The sequence below is a fragment of the Daktulosphaira vitifoliae genome, unplaced genomic scaffold (assembly GCF_025091365.1).
Source record: "Daktulosphaira vitifoliae isolate Bord-2020 unplaced genomic scaffold, ASM2509136v1 Scaffold_1, whole genome shotgun sequence".
Classification (NCBI taxonomy): Eukaryota; Metazoa; Arthropoda; class Insecta; order Hemiptera; family Phylloxeridae; genus Daktulosphaira; species Daktulosphaira vitifoliae.
In genome coordinates, this window is record NW_026099572.1 from 31386054 (window position 1) to 31392868 (window position 6815).

The window sequence follows — 6815 nt, forward strand, 5'->3', positions numbered from 1 at the left end:
CAAACTTCAAAACGCTACAGAATATTTACTACTGAATATTAATAAGATATTTTTTTACTAAAATTTTTCTTAAATTCTACTCTACAAAATAGCTATCTTAGATTTTTTTTTTACATTTTATTTAAAATTTAAAAATAATTAATATTTTTAATAAAATGTAAAAAAATTAATTATTGAGATATAGCTATAGACCTAACGTATAACTATTATTTAAAAAAAAAATCAGCTAAAAATATTAACTGAATCAAAAGTTATTTAAGTTGTCAGTGACTGGTGGGCCACCCTGTATAAACGCATTCATTGTGACATGTTATTTAACATCTTTGTTAATCCCTACAACCTTTTCAGCTTCGCATCGAAGCTAAAATTAGACATAGAAAAGTACATAATATCGAATATTTTATATTCGAAATTCCATTTTGCGGGTACTAGAGTAACGCATCTTTTGAAATCTTGACAAAATAATATTTCGCAATATATTATTTCGAGATCAATGATGTACTGAAAGTGCAAAGTATTGACTTACATATCAGTTATAGTGTACGTTACTAACTATATTTCGTTCGAATTAACAAAAATGAAAAATACAAGTGGTTGTTTGTTTTTGTTATCGGCAAATACAATATCAACAATCGCGAGAATATGTGCTTATACTTTCGCATATAAAACGTCAATAAAGCCAATCGTTTGTACTATTATTATGGTTGTGATAGTGCTATTGAACTGGACTAAGACACTATGTTTGTTTTGTTTATTGTAATTTTTATATTATATTATGTTAATCTTATAAAAATGTTTTTATAATACTANGAACTGCACTAAGACACTATGTTTGTTTTGTTTATTGTAATTTTTATATTATATTATGTTAATCTTATAAAAATGTTTTTATAATACTATTTTTCGAGGATAAGATAGGTTGTGTTAAAAAAAATTTGTTTTTATAAAATTGTACATAATACCGAATATTTTGTTTTCGAAATTTTATTATGCAGGTAACAGAGTAACGACCTTTTGAAATTTTGACAAAATCAATTTTGCGATGTATTATTACTAGATCAGTGATGATACTGATAATGAAAAGTATTGAGTTACATCATCTGTATAATCACTAATATTGACTTAAAAAGATTTTTATCTAAAGTCATTAAACCGTCTAAAACAATTATTGATTTCACCACAAAATAACATACGAGAGTCTTCAGAAGAATCTTATTGAATAATGGTAAAATCAAAAACCGTAATATAAATCAAAACTTATTAACTTTAAAAACGTACAGTAAATTTATTTTTTACATACACACACACAGGTATGACTCTAAACTGTAATTTTTTCATTAAAATAATAATAATATAAGAAAATCAAAATACTTCATTAAAATATTGTGAAAATAAAAAACAATTTATAATATTATTTCTTCAATTATATTAATACGTTCTTGTAAGATATTATATTCATTTAAAAGTAAATATTATATATGAAATCAAAATTCAAACTAATAATTTACATTACAACAAAGATTTTTGTAATATTATTTTTATAATAGATTATTAAAATAATATTTTAATTAAAAAATTGCTATCAGGTATATAAGATCGCAAAATATACAAATTTCACAAGACAACAAATAATCAAAAATATATTGNAAATATACCAATTTCACAAGACATCAAATAATCAAAAATATATTTTTTTGTTTTTATAATATTTAGGTAAATTCTGTGAAGAATTTGGACGCTGATTCCAAATCGCAATATTTCTATTATACATTAGTTTTTAAACAATTAGCGATTTGATAGTAAACAATAATTTTTTTTTATTGCTTTCAATACAATGTAATAATATACGTTAATAACTAGTAATAAGAATTAACTATTTAGTTTAAAAAAAAAGTATAATTCGTTTTTAATAAATATATGTATGATAAAATTTAATCATAAAAAAGATGAGATACAATATTGGAATTACAATAAATGTAGTTAAATTTAAAAACCAGCTGCATGAATAAAAGAAATAACTAGTGAATTTACTTTGGGAGAGGTTGAATTGAAAATATTCGATCAATTGGGAAGACATTATAGCAAAATAAATAGTTAAATAAAATGGAACTATTCATTTCTCAAACACGTCATTCAAAAATTAAATGGGAAAAATCGCAGAAACTTCATTATCATATTTAATGCAAAAAGGAGAATTATTAAGAGACATATTGTAAACATGTAAAGGAAGGCGATTATGACCAAGTCTTAGCCGTGAAATAGATATTATATAGAACAGTGGAAGTAGAAGTTTATAAACCAAGGATGACTAAGAATAGTTGTTGAAATTTATTTGTACCAAGATGCGATGAAGGAGAGAGGAGAAGACTACTATTCTTGTCATGCTTGAGATATAGTCTAATGAAGGAGGCCGGATGAAGGAATCTTGATGATTAGACGACGGGTAATGAAGTTGGTAAGTTTGGAAAAATGATCAGCCTCCTCGTTACTAAAAATACCAACGTGACTGAGGCACTAATGTGGAGCAAAAAAAATCGACCTTAAAAATTTTTATCAGACACTAGATTTATTAAGTATATAAAAAAAAAAAATGTTTTGAAAATTTGAGATTTCTTTTATCAAACAATATTTTTGTAATATTTTATTTTAAACGAGTTATAGCAATTTAAAGTTTAATTTATTTTATATTTCGAAAATAGGCCGAAAAATGTTTAATGGTATATCTATGAAAATTAATCATAATTATTTAAAATTAAATTTAGAGATAATTTAATAAAGAAAATAGCCAATTTTTAAGCTCTTAAATAAAAGTATTCATCTTTTTCGAAATATTCGAAAATTTTACAACATTATTATAATATATACCAATAAACGCTATTGTTTCATATAAAACAATAAACTGTACATGCTATCATGTAATGAACTGGTAGCACTTATTCCAATAATCAAATCATTTTTTTATCCAAATGTGTTTATGACAATGATAAATGAAATTTTATAATTTTCAGTAAGTTAGCTCAATTTAGCATTTTCAAATGGTCACTTTTTTTAAATCAGCTGAAGAAAAATGATGTACTTTTAAATAATTTTTATTTTTAACTGTCTACACCGTATACTCATATTTTCTTGGATTATATAATTTATTATTTTAAAACTAAAAATAAAGCAAAAAAAATAAAGACCAGATTTTTTCATGAAATTTGCGTGTGCTTTATTTTTATTTATACTTAAATTTATTGACTACATAAAAAATATTACTGCAAAATCTTATACAAATATTATTTCAACTGCTATTTACATGAAATTTTAATTGTCTTTTCTTCAAAAACAAAATGTATTTTGCTTTGAACTTACGATATTGGTATTATTGTGACAATGTAAAAAACTTTACATTTTGTTGGGTTTTGGTTGGGTTGGGTTTTGGTTGGGTAAAATTTTGGTTGGGTAAAAAACTAATAAAAAATTACTAAAAACGATAGATTTAACTGGAATATCGAAATTTTCAGCATATCCAATAAAACCAGTATTGAAGTTAATACTGAAAATCAGTTATTAATTTTAAATATCTTCAGCCCTATGTATTTCACTTTTTATATAAATAATGATAGTTTGGTTTTAATTGGGAATGATAACATCTGCTGTGGTTTAAACAAACGTTATAATAGTTCTATGTTGATCCATAGTAGTATATAGTAGTCCAATGTTGATGAAAATGACATTGTAATTTANCCATAGTAGTATATAGTAGTCCAATGTTGATGAAAATGACATTGTAATTTAATCAAGAAATGTTCCGTGTTATCACGTAAGATCTTTAGATAGTTGTCGTCGTAGATATGAAAATATTATATACGTCTTAGAGGATGATAAATACTACTATCGGAAGTTATATACAGGATGGCCCACCACTCACTGACAACTTAAATAACTTTTGATCCAGTTAATATTTTTAGCTGATTTTTTTAAATAATAGTTATACGTTAGGTCTATAGCTATATCTCAATAATTAATTTTTTTACATTTTATTAAAAAAATTAATTATTTTTAAATTTTAAATAAAATGTAAAAAAAAATCTAAGACAGATATTTTGTAGAGTAGAATTTAAGAAAAATTTTAGTAAAAAAATATCNGCTATTTTGTAGAGTAGAATTTAAGAAAAATTTTAGTAAAAAAATATCTTATTAATATTCAGTAGTAAATATTCTGTAGCGTTTTGAAGTTTGTGAAAATTTGAATTTTCATGTATTATTTTACGGTATTAAACATTGAAATACGTATTGAGAAAAGGACAGAAGAAAACCCTATCTTTTCATGATTACTATAATTTGGAGGTGTGTAACTTTTTCCATGAAAATGACTTATACTTTTGAATGAGAGTGATAAGTAATAATTGCCTTATCTAATTCTTATCATGGTATTAATGCCAAGTTTGTAATGTATACACATTATCATCTTATGTATACACAGTAATGGCACAAAAATAGCATTCGGTAGCCATTTTCACCATGAAGATAAGATAAAGTCCGAAATTTTTTTTTTTTCATGATAAAGCATATTACATTAGCTTTAATTTAAGATATATATAAAAGTGTCAGATCTTCCGGAACATTTTCAAAAGTTAAGTTGAAAAAGTAAATTTTTTGTAAAAAAGTTGTCATTTTAAATCACCCCTTGTGGACAGGTTAAGTGTCAAATTTAAAAAAAATATACACCAAATGATAGATAAAAAAATCAAGCATCTATAAAAAAAAAAATTATATTAATATGTTCATTTTTGAAAAAGTTACGGCAGTTTTTAGTAAAAAAATTGAAAAAATTTCGAAAATTAGCGATTTTTAAATTTGTAATTTTTTTGGAGGTTTCCCCCATTTACTGGGAACGAGGTAAATTTTTTCAATTTTTGAGGGTAATGTCTTTGACTAGATACGATTTGTAATCTTTTGACGTATCGTTGAATAAAATCCGTTTGGTGAGAGCTGAGAAAAAGTGGTAACAGACACAAAAAATAAAAATAAAAATAAACACATCTTAGTAAAACCAAAACCTTCTCAGCTTCGCATCGAAGCTAAAAAATATATTAAAATCAGGAAGATTCAAAAAGAGGAAATAGTAAAATGTTTTGGATATAAAATTGAAGTTTGATTATTGAAGTATTCAATAATTCCAGAGGCGTATTCAGAGATAAGTTTAGGATGATATTTTGTTTTATTTTATTTTGGTAAACATCCTATAGAAAATTTTTTGCTAAAAATCAAAAGAATAATAAAAAAATAGGGTATCCATATAACAATATCATAAGAAGTCTTAAGATATCATTAACTGACATTTATGAAGACAAAATATTCTAACTACTAAAAAAACCATGATTATAAATATTTTACAATATTATCATAATAATTTTATTTATTTATTTTTTATTTTCGAACTAAAATAATGAATTGAATATTCATAACGTGTCTAATAATTATATTGAATTATAATATATTACAAATACAATGATATACAAAAAAAATTACAAAAATGTGGTTTGAAAACAACAAAAAACTATCATTAAATTATTTGATTTTTACTAATTTTCTAATGCTAAATTTTACATGTCACACATTTTTCTAAAACTTCAAATTTTTATGGTGTATAAAACAGATATATATCTACAAAACTAAAAAAAAAAATTTTTGGAAATTAGGTTACCCAACAGAGATATTGCACTTAGAATACACGTATTTTTATAAAATTTCTAACTTTGTAGGCCTCTAAATCCCAAGATAATTGTTTTAAATATTTGAAATTTAGTTGAAACATAGATTATACGCTATACAATACCACATGTAAAAATCACAATAAAATAATAATTTCTTAATGGTTTTAAGTGAGCTTAAGAACACCAATTTTCACAAAAAAAAAGCGCCATTTTTTGAAAGTCATTAAAGTTTAGAATTTCACATAATTTTTTTTTTTAATGTAAACTTTAAGTTATAATAGGGTCAAATCTAAAATTTTAATTCGATTGAGTTGAAGTTGAATAATCTGTGTGTTTTTTAACAATCTAGCTATTTTTAACTTTTTTACATTGAAATAACCATAAAAATGGGAAGATCATAAAAAAAAAAAAAAAATTGTTTCAATCTAAATATAGCATAATGAATAAACCCTGAAAATTTCAGAAAAATATGAGGTGGTCGTGCAACCACTTCTGGATGATTTGACATGGATTGACCCCATATGCAAAAAACGAGCCAATACCTTTTAAAGTAAACATACGCGTGTATTTTTTCTAAAATAACGTCGTCGAGTTCTTTCATAAAAAAAAAAAAAAATTTAAATCGGACATTATTAAGAAATTTTTTCAGAATTAACATATTCTTCAATGTTTTATAATATAATAAGATAATTTTAAAAAAATCAAGACAAAATATTCTGCAGATCAAAAATTATTAGATGTATCAATTCGGGGTGGACCACCTGTATGGTAACGTAGAAATTTTAGGAAAGTAAACCCCCTAAAGTTCCTCTGTACTATAAATTCAGTAACGACATATAACTAAATTTTCAAGTCAATTAATAAAAATGTATACGAGCTTGCAAGAGGACGTGTGTTTAGAATAAATTAAAAAAATTATAAATGCATTTAAAATACGGTACCTAATTATAACAAAAAATACGCCATTGACACTCAACGTATGAACAAATAATTTTCATTTTAATTAGCTAGAAAAAAATTATCTGGCTTAAAAATTAAGAATATTTTTTAGCTTCGATGCGAAGCGGAGAAGGTATTAATTTTACTATGATGTGTTTTTTTTTTTTTTTTTTT